General features: G+C 40.1%; 1 pseudogene; it reads left to right on the top strand.

Annotated features, from left to right (window-relative positions):
• The first annotated feature begins 2307 nt into the window (after window positions 1-2307).
• Window positions 2308-3263, top strand: LOC105868530 (Y-box-binding protein 1 pseudogene; annotated as a pseudogene).
• Window positions 3264-15883: the final 12620 nt, after the last annotated feature.

The raw sequence follows: 15883 nt of genomic DNA on the forward strand, positions 1-15883 counted from the left end.
TGAGGCAATTGCAAAGAGGTCTCAGTGGGCCAGGAATGACCAGTGGATACCAGAGTTTCATTATATAGATTCTTTCCAACAGAGCTAGCTTAGTACCAGAATTATCTTTCTTGAAATTAATTTGCTTTTTATTTTATTTTTACATTGACAGATAAAACTGCATGTATTTACTGTGTACAACATGATATACAAATGAGTTTGAAAGGACTCTTTCCTCTTCAATTTTTTGGAAGAATTTGAAGAAAATTGATATTACTTTTTCTTTAAATGTTTGCTGGAATTCAGTGGTGAAACCATCAGATCTTGGAATTTTCTTTTATGAGAAACTTTTTTATTGCTGATCCATCAATCTCCATACTTGTTATTGGTCTGTTAATATTTTCTGCTTCTTCGTAATCCAATCTTGGCAGGTCATATGCATCAAAGAATTTATCTGTTTCTCCTAGGTTATCCAATTTGTTGATATATGATTGTTCATAACAATTTCTTATGATCCTTTGTATTTCTGTTATATCAGTTGTAATGTCTACATTTTCATTTCTGATTTGAATCTTCTATTTTTCCTCAGTTAATCTAAGAAAAAAACATTTTTGGATTTTGTTTATCTTTTCAAAAAATCAACTGTTCGTTTTATTGATCTTTTCTATTGTTTTTCTAGCCTCTGTTTTGTTTATTTCTGCTCTGATATTTGTTATTTCCTTTCTTCTACTAACTTTGGGTTTAGTTTGTTCTTATTTTTCTAGGTTCTTGTGATGCAATATTAGGTTGCTTATTTGAAATCTTTCTTAATTTTTGATGTACATGTTTATTGATATAAACTCCCCTCTTAAAACTGCTTTTGCTGTATTGCATAGATTTTTGGTATGTTGTGTTTCCAGAATTTTAAAAATTTCCCCTTTAATTTCTTTATTGATTCAGTGATTCTTCAGGAGCATGTTGTTTAATTTCCATGTGTCTGTGAATTTTCTGAAGTTCCTCCTGTTATTGATTTCTAGCTTTATATCATTGTGGTCAGAAAAGATACTTGATATGATTTAAATCTTTTTAAATTTGTTAAGATTTGTTTTGTGGCCTAAGATATCCTGGAGAATGCTCCATGTGCAGTTTAGAAAACATGTATTCTTCAGCTGTTGAATGAAATATTCTGTATATATCCATTAGGTCCATTTGCTCTAGAACGTAGTTTAGGTCCAATGTTTACTTATCGATTTTCTGTCTGGGTGATCTGTCTATTGCTGAAAGTGAGGTGTTGAAATCTCTAATTATTATTATATTACAATCTATCTTTTCCTTTAAGTCTCTTAATATTGCTTTATGTATTTAGGTGCTCCAATGTTGGGTGCATATATGTTTATAATTGTTATATCCTCTTGCTGAATTGACCCCTTTATCATTATATTATGACCTACTTTGTCTCTTTTTACAGTTTTTAACTTAAAGTCTACTTTTTCTGATATAAGTATAGCTACTCCTTGTGTCTTTTGATTTCTATTTGCATTAAATATGTTTTTCCATTCCTTCACTTTCAGCCTATCTATGTGTGTCCTTACAGGTGAAAGGAGTCCCCTGTAGGCAGCAATTGGGTCTTGCTTTTTATCCACTCGGGCTTATGTCTTTTGATTGGAAAATTTAATCCACTTACATTACAGGTAATTATTGATAGGCAAGGACTTACTCTTGCCATTTTGTTTATTGTTTTCTATATCCTTTGTTCCCTTCTTCCATCTCTTGCTTTATTATTTTGCAAGTGATTTTCTTGGCTAAGAAAATCACTGGCTAAGTGATTTTCTCTGGTGATATGTCTTGATTCTTTGCTTTCTTGCATACCTACTACAGGTTCTCTTTTTATGGTTACCATGAAACTTACAAAAAAGTCTCATAGTTGTAACAGGTTATTTTAAGCTGATTAACCGATGATGATGTAACTTCGATTGCAAGGAAAAAAAAAACCTGCTATGCTTTTACTACACTTCCACCTCATTTTGAATTTCTGATGTCACAATTTACATCTTTTTATATTACATATGTCTTAAAAAATTACTGTGGCTATTATTATTTTTAATAGTTTTGTCTTTTAACCTTCATACTAAAGAAATAAGTAATTTATACATCACCATCACAGTATTAGAAAATCCTAAATTTGTGTGCCGAGTTCAATCGGGAGCGGGAGCGGAGAGCGGACCCCAGAGCGCCCTGTGCAGCCCCACCGCCGCGCCGGCCTAGTTACCATCACACGTCGGGAGGAGCCGCAGCCCAGCGGGCCGCAGTCAGCATCCCCAGCGGGCCGCAGTCAGCATCCCCGCAACTATGAGCAGCGAGGCCGAGACCTAGCAGCCGCCCGCCGCCCCCGCCCTCAGCGCTGCGGACACCAAGCCCGGAGACACGCAGCCGCACAGGGAGCGGTGGCCCGGGCGCCGCCTGCCGGCGGGGACAAGAAGGTCATGGTCATCACAACGAAGGTTTTGGGGACAGTAAAATGGTTCGATGTAAGAAACGGATATGGTTCATCAACAGGAATGACGCCAAGGAAGATGCGTTTGTGCACCAGACTGCCATAAAGAAGAATAACCCCAGGAAGGACCTTCGCAGTGCAGGAGATGGGGAGACTGTGGGGTTTGATGTTGTTAGAGGAGAAAAGGGCGCGGAGGCAGCAAATGTCGCAGGCCCTGGTGGAGTTCCAGTCCAAGGCAGTACATATGCAGCAGACCGTAACCATTACAGACGCTGTCCACGCCGCAGGGGTCCTCCACGCAATCACCAGCAGAATCATCAGAACCGTGAGAGTGGGGAAAGAATGGGGGATCGGAGGGTGCTCCTGAGGGCCAGGCCCAACGACGCTGGTCCTGCAGCAGGCGGAGGTCCCCACCTTACTACACGCGGAGGCCCCGTGGGTGTGGACCACAGCATTCCAACCCTCCTGTACCGGGAGAAGCGGTGGAGGGCGCCGACAACCAGGGTGCAGGAGAACCAGGTAGACCACCAGTAAGACAGAACATGTATGGGGTTACAGACCACGATTCCGCAGGGCCCCTCCTCGCCAAAGACAGCCCAGAGAGGACGGCTATGAAGAGGATGAAGAGAATCAAGGAGATGAGACCCAAGGTCAGCAGCCGCCTCAACATCGGTACCCCCACAACCTCAATTACCAACTACCAAGACGCCCAGAAAACCCTAAACCACAAGATGGCAAAGAGACAAAAGCAGCCCATCCACCAACTGAGAATCCCTCCGCTCTGGAGGCTGAGCAGGGGGGGGGGGGCTGAGTAAATGCCGGCTTACCATCTCTGCCATCGTCTGGTTTAGTCATCCAACAAGGAATGAATATGAAATTCCAGCAATAAGAAGTAAAGAAAAGATTGGAACTGAAGACCTTAAGTGCTTGCTTTTTGCCCGTTGACCAGATAACTAGAACTATCTGCATTATCTATGAAGCATGGAGTTTTTATTATTTTTACCTAAAGATGTCTTTTTTGGTAATAACAAACGTGTTTTTTAAAAAAGCCTGGTTTTTCTCTATGCCTTTAAAGGTTTTTAAATTGTTTCATATCTGGTCAAGTTGAGATTTTTAAGAACTTCATTTTTAATTTGTAATAAACGTTCACAAACTTGATTTTTTGAAAAAAGTCAACAAACTGCAAGCACCTGTTAATAAAGGTCTTAAATAATTAAAAATCTGTGTACTTATATTTACTAGTAAGTTTTATACTTTTAGATATTTTTGTGTTACTCATTAGTGTTATTTTCATTTAGCTTTAAGAACTGCCTTTAACATTTCTTGTAAGACAGGTCTGATGGTGATGAATTCTCTTAGCTTTTGTTTGTCTGATATTAGTCATTTCTGAAGAACAGCTTCATGGGCATAGTATTCTTGTCTGAGTGTTGAAATCACATTGTAAGGAGACCATGTGGAATGGAGGATATTGTAGTCATCTTTGGAAAATACAATCTGCTGCAGTCACTAATGATTTTTGGAATAACGAGGGAGATAGATTGGTGATGGGTAGAAGGATAGACAGAGCAGCCTAACTGTACACTGCAGAGCTAGCTATGGTTGAGTTAGGCCAAAGATCACATCTGTAGGCTCAAGGCCTATGGCCAGTCTCTACTATGAACGTGTGTACACATGTGTATGGCTGGTCACAATTGGGATGGAGGAGGGAAATTCAGGTAGTATCTTAGTTAAGGTTGCTACAACAAAGTACCATAGATTAGTGGCTTATAAATAACAGAGATTTATTTTTCACAGTTTTGGAGACTGGAAGTCTAAGGCCAGGGTGGCAGTGGGGTCAGGTTCTGGTGAAGACCCTTGGCAAGGTTGCAGACTGCTGCCTTCTTACTGTATCCTCACATGGTGGAAGGAGAGGGAGCTAGCTCTCTGGCCTCTTCTTATTAGAGCACTAATAACATTCATGAGGGCTCCAACCCCATGACCTAATTATCTCCCAAAGACTCCACACCTCCAAATACTATCACATTGGGATTAGGGTTTCAACCTAGGAATTTTAGAGGAGAGACAAATATTCAGTTAGTCACAGGTAGCTTAATGAAACTGATCTTCACTGACAGGTGAACAACCCAGCAACATGCTTTTCTGCCTATGAGTTGGCAGTGTGCCCATCTTTATACAGAAAGGCAAAGGTGGTGCTAAATGTCTCAAGGTCAAAAGGTGTCAAGTCCTCTTTGCTTATTGGTCAGTCATCTAGAGCAGATGTTTGATTAACCCATGGGATGCTGCATAAAAAGTGCATAGCTTACTTGGAAGTACAATCCTACATTGCATCTATTTGCTTAGAGCATTGGCTAGATGCTATCATATTTTTAGAATAATTAATTTTGGGCCTGGTTCTCTGAGAAATACAACTCACAGGTTGCATCTTGTATGGCAATTACAGAGGAGCATTATCACCTTTGAAAAATAAAAGAACATTTAATTATTCTTATTTTTTCTTAACATTCTATATCATTTCATATCTATATAGTCTCTTTAGATTGGTTTAAAAGTCAGATGATTTAGTTCAGGCACTCAAAAAGGGCTTGTTCAATTAGCTTAGTACTTACTAAAATCATTAGGAGGTACAAAAGATCTGCTTCTCAACAGCAGTGATGGTTTTCAAAGTGACAAAAGGCTCTTTCATGTCCTAGGGTCTCTCCCTTTCCTAAGAACTACACTTGTGGGACTGACGATGGTAGCTCCTTCACTTCCAAGTGTGTTTGGAGACCTGTTGGTGTGATCCCAAGGCTGAGATGCTCTGCTTTCCAAAGTACTAGAGACCTAGCTCTGGCCACTGACGTTCAGATCCCATCTTCTCTTCGTGTATGAAAGTATCAGTCTGGAATTCTAATTTTCTTGTAAACAGTTAACTCTCAAACAAAGAAGGTACATATGTACTGAAATGAATCGAGGCTTGCTGCCAGCCCACTTGGCATTTGCATTTGTGTTCTGGGAACAGTTGGCATGAGATATCAACCAAGTGGCTCTTGAAGATTTAACATGATCTTAAACATTTTCAACATGCCTTAAAAACACAATAATGGTGATTCTGGGCAAGGAGAAGACGGGAGAGAGAGCTAGGGGACTCACAGTGCCACAATACCACCAGTCTCAATGCAGTTTTACAAGCCTCTGACTGGAGAACCTTAAGAATGAAACAGACAATATCGTCAACATTCCCTGGTTGCCGGGAAAGTGACATGGAAGTGCCATACCTGTGAATCCACTGTTTTCCATAGGTACTTTTGTAACAAAGACAGTCAAGTAGGAAAAGAGAGGAAGGGTCTGACCAAGAGGGACATGTATAAGAGACCCTGGAATTGAGCCAATCAAATGACTGAAATATTTGGGTTCTTCTTAGAAGGTATCTATTATTATTGTTATTATTATTTCCTGTTGAATGTTTCCGAAGAAGGTATTTCTAGCCATATTTATTATCTTCCCTTTGAGAAAAGTAGATTTATGGAGTAACGCTAGTTTTACACAGACACATTTATATACACACATGTTCACATATAGTCCTTAAATGTTTCTGTGACATTTGTCCTTGCAGTAGGAAGATAAAAAAACAACATCAGAAAAAGAAAAGAGACTTCTAATGGAAAACAAGCAGGATCCACTCACAGCCTCAACCCGTGCTGTACGAGAAGCCTTGGGTTTTGCCATCTGCTTTCAAGTCCAGGAGTTAGCGATGATGATTAACGTCAGTGTCAGCTTGCCTGCATACAGAATGCTTCATTGAGTTTCCCCAGGTGCACAGCAAACATGACATTTTGCAGCAAGCATAGCACTCCTCAAGTGGTGTGAAAATCCAGAGACACATTGCCTGCCACTGTGTGCATATCTAGTCTTCAGGCTGGAAAGACCCTAAAGAACTCGTGGAACTTGGATCCTGGACATTTGAATGCGTAGGGTCAGTTTACTCATATTTTTTACAAAACAAATGCATTTCAAAAAATGACCTTTCCTAAGATGAGACTAGTTCTTACAACAAATAAGCTAAAAGATATAAGATTCCTTTCCTTCAAACAGTTCCTAGGACAGTTTATCATTCCTCCTTTGTAAGATTCTGGAAAGTGGCATAGTCTATTATTCCCCAAAGCTGGATGGACACTGAAAATTCCCAAGTCTATGGCTTCAAACTAGCCTCTGAGCACTGTCAAAGTGGAGATAATAATACCTTATCATGTAGTTGAAAGAGTTATAAGAAGTTACATATGTAAAGGATCTTTATGTAAATTGATCATCATTGATCATTGCTACTTAAATATGAGGCAGTTCTAACACAGACTTCATAATCAGTATTGTTAGTTTGTTATCTGCATTTGTGGAGAATATAGAAAGAATATAGAATATAGAAGAATGTAGAAGGAATATCAATAATTTTTGCCTTACAGAATGGGAAGATAAAGCTCACAAATATTCCAGAACGATTTCACACATTAGTGGTTTTGAAGGTACTATACAGCGGCCTGAGCGTTTTTCAGCCACATGCATTTGCTTATTATGCCATCAATTCCATAATTTTCAAATGTACACCCCATAAAAATAATTATTAAGAACCCTAGTTTATCTATTACTATTTAAATAATTGGTCCATTTTAAAAGCCATGGTTTTAAATCATGGGCCTGGAAGGAAGAGTACTTAATGTTCTCCTTTTGGAAAGGATACAACCTGCAAAACAATTTTTAAAAATATATTGGATCAGTCTGGCTTGTTGCCTCTGTAAAATCCAAAGCATCCATTACCTACGAACAGGACAAGTAGTGCCTTAATTGCTATGCTGCCAAAATGTCGGTGGTGAGTACAGGGACACTGACCGACTGAACAGAACTGGGATACAAAGCAATGAACTTAACCATCCCATGACAATTAATTAAATTTTTCCTATTATCTGGTGGTGGAATGCCAAATATGAAAACAAAGAACCAACCAGACTCCATCAACCATAAAGCAGTCCCATGACAACTCAACACTTACAGAATTGACTCAACTCTACAGACATATTTCTAATTTAATAATAAGTCAGAACTGAATGAGCCAGGCTTCCTGCTTCCTTCATGTTACCTCTGGGTGTGAGGAACAGAGGGTAGACAGAGAGGATTGGAGAGAAGAGTTAAGAAGAGAAACTGGAAAGTCCAGATTAACGCAGGCTCTACATTTCAGAATATTGATGTGGTCAGAGCCAAGGGTCCTGCAGTAGCCATGACTACTCTATTGACCAGCTCCTGCCCACAGACATCATGTGATTAGACATCTCGACACCACAGTGCAACATCCTTTACCATTATCCTCTAAGTGAGTTTCACTCCATCACCACCACAACCCACACCCCATACTAAGCAGGGGGCAGTAATAAAAAATGGGGGGAATTAAGCCCATTTCTGACTTGCCTTTGCATGAAGCTAATGGATATTTATGATGGGGAAGTTGTTTTATTTTATGACCTCATGAGCTGTTTACATACATGGGCCAAAAAGTACTTTGAAGTCATTGTCTGGGTCCAGGTAATCAAGACTTCTTGGCACCAGCATGACGAAGCTACAGTGTCTGTATCATTTAACATCAACGCCAGGACCCTTTGGTAGGGAAAGGTGATGCTATTAATAGTTACTTCAGGACAATAGGAATAAAGAGAACCACTTTGTGCCAAGTAGACGTAGAGGTGAGATCCCAGGTAAGTTCTAACTAGCAAATGATGGGAAGGTAAAGATTTCCCACTGTAACTAACACTACCCCACTCATGAAAGAAGATGTAGAACGTCCTAAGACTGAAAAGTCATCAATTAGATAAAGAGCATCGAGTATGTCATCTAGAGAGATGGATGACAATAGGACACAGTCTAAAAGAGGCAAATTGCTTGTATGTGTGTGAACATGCATGGAAAATTATTTCATTTTCTCACATAAAAACTCACTCTCACTCCTTATAAGAATCTTCCTTTCCAACTTTCTCCCTCCATTTCTTCCCAAACCCTAGTCATAGTGTGAGGACTTACAATGCAATAATGATGGGATCACGTCTTGATCATAAATGATATCAATGAGTAGATAGTCCAGGCAAGGCAAGGGGATTGAATGACCCTGCCCTAGACTCCAGTGCTTCTGGTTGCAAGATTATTTCCACCCACCAAACTAACAAGGTAAGTATCTCAAGAGCGTCGAATATTTTCAAATGTCTTGCAGACCTGTGGCTGGCTGCACCGTATCACATATCAATCCAACCTCAAGCAGGAGCAAGAAGGGCTCAAGAGAAGAAACTGATTCCTTCCCGTGAACCTGACATGACATTCACTAGCTCCAGGCTAACACTCTACCAAGACAGTGTTTCCTTTTGAAGGCTTCAAAGCAAGAGAATAAAAATATCAGAAGATGAAGTCAGACACTTTACTTGCAGAGGCCAGGAGTCCCATGTTCTTCCATTTTTAAGAGAGAGAACGCTTTTGGGGAAGACAAAAGGGAAGTGTATCCAATTAGAAAGGACACTGAAAGAAAGGGAGAGAGATGAGCTAAGAATTTTAGAAGGAAAGGGCTTTATCACTCAGGTTTATGATACCCATAGGCATCCCACCATTCTGTAGAGTCGACTATGGCAGGGTTTCACATAGGCCCTCATAGTTTTCTGGGAAAATACAGGAATCTGTACATATATTGAGTAAGAAATATGAGTGATTTCAGGGCGTGCTAAAGAGATAAAACAAAAATTTCTAGCAAATTGGTATTAACTGATCAACACCTAAATGGACATATAGGAATAACATTTATGGAGTGTCAGGCAGGTGGGAGGGGAGAGGAGGAGATGGGTACATACATACATAATGAGTGAGATGTGCACTGACTGGGGGATGGTCACACTTGAACCTCTCACTTGAGGGGGGGGGCATGGGCAATTTGCCTTAACATTTGTACCCCCATAATATGCTGAAATAATAAAAACAAAATTAAATTAAATTTAAAAAAATTCTATAGAAGGCCACAAGGTAGATTCACAGAAATCATAATACCTTTGTCAACTATTAATGCAATTAGTCCCATTAAAAATATACCCTATTCAACCATTAATGGAGTCGATTTGTATACCCTAGAAGGCCTTCTCAGCCTTGAAATACTGATTCAGAATTCCAGCAAAGGGCCCACCATGGTGGTGCAGTCCAGCCTTGGCTGCACTGGAGCAGTTCTGCACCTTCACCTCCTCCAGCTCTCTGCACTCTCCCTCCACTTCAGAAGTAGGGGAACTAACCAGATGGTAGAACGTGACCTTCCCCTGTCTATATGCTGAAGGTTTCTAGATTTTCATAATGCAAGGAAAGAGAAACTCAGGCTCAGAATTCAGTTCTTCCATTTTACTGGCATCTTAGAATCATAGCATTATTGTCTATCAAAATTGGAGGAGGCCGGGCTTGGTGGCTCACACCTGTAATCCTAGCACTTTGGGAGGCCGAGGCGGGCGGATTGCTCAAGGTCAGGAGTTCGAAACCAGCCTGAGCGAGACCCTCTCTCTACCAAAAATAGAAAGAAATTAATTGACCAACTAAAAATATATATACAAAAAATTAGCCGGGCATGGTGGTGCATGCCTGTAGTCCCAGCTACTCGGGAGGCTGAGGCAGTAGGATCGCTGAGCCCCGGAGATTGAGGTTGCTGTGAGCCAGGCTGACGCCATGGCACTCACTCTAGCCTGGGCAACAAAGTGAGACTCTGTCTCAAAAAAAAAAAAAAAAAAAAAAAAAAAAAAATTGGAGGAGATAATTTTCTTCATTTAACCTCTCATTCCACAAATATAGGAGCCAAGCAATGGGAAAGAGACAAGACCAGTCAAAGTTCAAATGCCTAGGCTGAGGGTGAGTCAGGGACTAGAATCCAGGTTTCCTAATGCCCCACCCAGTGTTCTTTCTATTTTAGCACATTTTTCTCTGTATCATTACTTATATTCTTCCCTGGTGTTTTATTTAAGAAGTAGGAAAATTGACTGAAACCTTTTTTACTATTTCCATGAAGGTCCCAGAGGTAGCTATAATGCTTTCTCTCTTGTTAGTGTTTTTTGATGGTGCACAGTTTAAGTACTTAGGTGGCCCACTGACACACCTTCCTAGAACCCATAGATTGATGTGAAAGCCCCTGATCAAGAGACCTCTTTTTTTCTAATTTGATGCTTACATTTTTTTTCCTACTATAAAGCCTATTGCTATCAGTAAACAAAATTTAGATATCAGTGCCTTGAAGCCTGGCAAGGTTACAGTTCTATTCATCATTTAGGGCTTCCCGCTAGTAGGAAATGTATTCAGGAGACAACAAGAACAGATGAGTAAGAATCTCAAAGGGAAAAGAAATAAATAGTGCAATTAATGTGTTCTGAAACCAAAATAAGAAAATCTACTTTGAATAAGCAACATCACAAGGATATAGGACATTTTTTTTTGGCTGAAAGGAGAACATTTTACATCTGATTTCTCTGACAATGAAGTTTTCAAGTCAAAAAATGCTAAGGGGTTAAGAGATAAAGCCTGCTTCGCAGAACCTTATGTTTATGCATGTTTTTAGGTATTTTTAGGAATCTGAAGGTAGACAAAGATTATGAGGAACAAATTTAGATGTTTTGTTTCGCACAAAGAATAAAGTGATTAGAACTGAAATTAATTAGTATGGAGGTGGAAGAGGGGGTGTTTATCAAGCCATGGAAGTTTCCTGATAGATTTTACTACTGTATAATCTTTTTATTAACTTTAGAAAAATGACTGATATGCTGGCAGGCACAGAGGGATAAAAACAAGACAAAAAGACCAAAGTTGGAATGCACTGGGATGGGACTGGCTCAAAGAAGCCTGCCCCAGGCATGTAGATTAGAAACCAAAAATGTTTTCAGAATGGTTGCTGTGTTTTCATTGCACAGTGAAAGAATTTCTTTGCACTTGAGGAAAAAAATCCCTCTAAAATGAACCACATGTACTGTATCTCTCCAAATGTGTATGTTCCAAGGAACTCCTGTGTACACAAGCAAAGAGAACCCAAATGTTGAACAAGCATACATGGATTAAATGAAACTATCCTGTTTTCCTCCACTCACTCCTTCACCCACCATTGTCCCTTGACAACTTTCTTGGATGTTATCATTCTGATAATTGCCTCTCTTTCTCCTGACATGTGTCTGGGTAGAGACTATTCATGCTTCCAGAGAATCAGCTTGACTGAGGGCTTTAATATCTCTCATAACACTCAGCATAGCACAAGGTTTCAGAGAAATGGATTTTATTATAAGTTCTGCCAAATGAACACAAACACATGGATCTGTTTGCATTGTTTTAGGTGGTTCAGCTTTATAAATGAGAGATTTCTGTACTTTTTGCCAGCTAGATATTATTCATAGGGTTCAAAGAAGACTTTTTCTATACTAAGTCTTATGTTGGAGCAGGCCGTTTTAGCAAAGACCTTAGTATAATTAAAAAAATCAAAAGATGGCTAAATCACAAAGCAATAGAATGTTCTAGTTACTGGATATTCTATGGCTGTAAAATTTACCATGCAGTTAAGGTAGAAGAACATGCAAAGCAGGAGCTTCTACAGCTCAAACTGGTACCCCAGCATTGGTAGAACACTGACCCTCATTTCCTTTATCTGATGATACTAATTCAAGTGTTTGCATTTTATCATTGATCATTGTCTTCATGAATGAGTTTGAAACAGATAACCATCATGAGAAATGCATAATCAACATGCCTCTTGGAATAGTTTTGGTGTGATTTCTGCCAATCACATTTCTTCCCTTCAAGGTCAACTCCTTTCTTCTCAGAACACACAGGCCCCAATGGGAAACGCCCTTCTCCGAACTCTCAGCTCCTTCAGCTTTAACCTTCATGAAATTATTGTTCAAAGGGCTGCCTTGTGACTTTTTTCTGCATTCTTGCCTTGTAGAATTAGTCAACTTTCTCTATCTCTTTGTCTCATCTTCCCAGCTAAATATTAAATCAAGTTCTCTATCAAAGAGTAGTAGTTATTTTCCTTTCATCTTTCAGGCCAGTTTTTGGACAAACCTTAGTGGAATTATGTATTTTAAAAGCATATAAGAAGCAAGGTAAACATACAGAAAACTTGCAAAACTCACATAAGCTCTGTCCTACTCAAGGCTCAGTGAGTCCACAAGGAGAAAAACACCCTAAATCGACATGATTCACTGGGTTCACACAGCAGGAGAACCTATTTATCCTCTGTGATTGCTTCAAAAGAACTTGCTTAAGATAGGTGTTATATAAATCTAAGAGATTCCTGGTATTGCAATGCAGAGTGCAGCCTAATGAAATTCTTAACTGTTAAATACCTTTATTGATTCCAAAGAATTCATCAGAGAGAACTAGGGTAATAAGGTACATTAACACTTTCCATGATGCATAATCTTTTTCAGGAAGCTTCGATACCCTGAAGGCCTAAAGCCGAGAAAAATAATTTGTTCTCCAGTCTCCTGTGACTTTTCTCCAAGAAAGAAGGCAATTTTTCTCAGCCAGGTTTGCATTTCACTGACTGTTTGTTTTTCATATCCAAGATGTTATTATTGTATTAATCTTCTGCTTGCAAACGAATGTGCAATATTTAGAAGAGTTTATTTTTGTTGTTGTTCTTTAAATAATGCATGTTGTTTCTTCACAAAGCCTGAAATAAAAAGAAACTGCTTAGTTCTGATTGCATTAGACAAAATAGGAAAATTGATAAGCCCTAAATTAATCCAATCCACACCAGTTCTCCCAGCACTGGGTCTAACCAGTTGCTCTTTACATAGAAGTTTAAGCCATAGAGATCAGGGGGTACCAAAGAGGTTGATAAGCTTGGAATTCCCTGGGACATGATAAGGTTCCTGGATTGAAGATTGATAGGGGAGGCTATTTATCCAGGTACTTACTCAATCATACAAATTTTATTTTTTTGTTGTCTACCATTTGCCAACCACATTGCCATAGCTATGGACATAGACAGCAATAACCCAGATCTGGTTCTTGCCTTCATGGCGTTTACACTCTATTTGGGAAGCAGTCATAAATTCATACATTATGCATGAATAGTACACCAGAGGTTGAGGCAGAAGCAGGGTCTAAGAGGGTGTGCTCTTATCCCTGTGTTCTCTCTTTAGGCCCTCCAACTTAATCCATAGGTACTTCGGTCTTCTAAACCATCATGGTGGAAATCATGTTGAAAGTTATGCAGGAATAATCTTGGAAAGAACACTTTGGTGTTACTAAGTGGCAGGAAGAGATACTGAGTTCTGAAAGCTAGATTTTTTTACCCTAGCTCTGCCATCCTGGATAATTCATCTCTGTCTTGGGGACTTGTATAATCAGGAGATCTGGCTGGGTGATTAGGGAGGTTTCTTCCAGGGCTAAGATTCTCTGTATCAAACCACAATTTTTATATTTTATATTTTCTCTTGGTATCCACCTTCCTAGCAGAGATAATGGGTGACAGACCTTGAACAAGGAAGCTTTCTTTAGGCATCACCATGAGCTCCAGTTGACAGGTACTAGGGGCCATGCCAAGTGCTGGGGAAACAAGCCCTGATTAAGATATGATATACTCCTTGCCTTCAGCAAACTTCAGCCTAGCTGGGAAGACTGAGACAGATAGAAAGGTGTGTCAGGACTAGGTGGTGCAAAGCATCATGAAGGAGGAATGTTCAAGGTCTGTGGAGCACAGAGGAGGCTCACCTGCTGCTTATTGGACCATCTGTCTGGGCTTCCACATCTCAGCTAGGGGACCACCTGGGGCATCCACTAAGGCTCACCTTCATCTTGACGTGAAAAGAATAACAGAATGATCAGGCCCACCCTGTGGGGTGAAAACATGCTGTCTGGGATACAGATGCCTAGTCTGCTATCCAAGCAGCACCATTAATACCAGGGCTGCAGACCTCTGGGCTTGTGTTGGTTAATCTCCCACCTGGGTCCATGACCTTCTGCTCCACTCTCACTATATAGATGAACTGCCTTCTCCTTTGACTTATTTCTTTTCACTATGTTTGTCTCTCTTGGTCAATTACTCAGGCTCAGCCTCTTGGAGACAGCAAAGATCTATCACTCCCCTTGGAGATAGCCAAAATTTGTCCCTCTTCTTGAAGATTGTCCATACTTATCACTCTCCCTGGAGATAACCAAGATCTGTCACCCTCCTTGGAGATAGATGAGACCTGTCACCTTCTTTGGCCTCACCCCATACAGCAAATTGCCAAGTTCCAGCCAAGCTCACAGTCCCCCTACCCTTCACTTTTTTTTTTAGCATTCCCACTTGTCCCAGTCCTGCACTATCATAGTAGCCTACTGTGTCCCCTCCAGTTTTCTCCCTTCTCAGTACACCTTTTGTGATGCACGTGGAATTCTTCTTGGGCTGTAGTGTTGGCACATTTGCCCTAGTGCATTACTAAAGGAATCTTGGGGTCCTATGTCTCTCCAGATGGTCACACAGCACTAAACATGTAGCCTTGGGTCAATGGATGTCCATTAAAGGTCTGGAAGAGACCTCAGTGAGCCCATCTGTGCCACCAACATTTCTCTATTACATACCTCCTCCTCTCCAAAAGGAAACTTGAGTTCTCTGCAGAGCCTTGAGGCATCTGTGAGCACTAAAATAGAAGCAGGATAGAGGATAATTCAATTAAATGAGATAATGTTGAGAAGGGCTTTACATGGAGACTGATCTGAAATTGGTGCTCAGTGACTTGGTCACTCTACTTGAGAGGTCTGACCTTCTTTGAGATCCTTTAGTGTCCTTCCTGTTTCCTGGCCTTGTCACAAGCCATTCCTCCTGCCTGGAATGATCCCCTTCTCTTCTGCCGCACTAACTCTAATCCATTATTCAAGTCTCCTCTTAAGAGCCACTCTTCTGACTTCTTCATTTTCACTTATGTCATCCTATTACATGCCATCATAGCTGCCCTCATACCCACTGCCTCCTCGTAATAATTTTGTGTTTACCTATTTGTCTAATGACTACCTCTCCAACAAAGCTGCAAGATCCACAAAGGCAGGGACCATGGCTATGGACCTTATCACTGTCTTTCTGGAACTCAGTGCCTAGTAAGTGCTCAGTAAATGCTTGGTGTCAGAATGGATGCATAAATTAAAAGGACAAATCTTTTCATGAGCATGCTATGTTCTAAACTTAACTTTCAATTTTTCACATATAATATATTTCATTGTAAACTGAAATTCTTTGTTTCAGAAAACTCCAGGAAACCTTTTCCATTCTTCAGTCTTTCCCCCATTTGTTAGTGTTCTGCTGGTGTTTGGAGCAGTATTTTTCACAGCATCTCTCTCTCGACCTTGATCCATTACCAGTCACTTAGGAAGCTCTTCTCTATGCTTTCCCCCAAGTACTTTATCAAAGGTTAAAACAACCTTTTTTAAAAATATGAG

This window comes from Microcebus murinus, chromosome 16 (genome assembly GCF_040939455.1).
Source record: "Microcebus murinus isolate Inina chromosome 16, M.murinus_Inina_mat1.0, whole genome shotgun sequence".
Lineage (NCBI taxonomy): Eukaryota > Metazoa > Chordata > Mammalia > Primates > Cheirogaleidae > Microcebus > Microcebus murinus.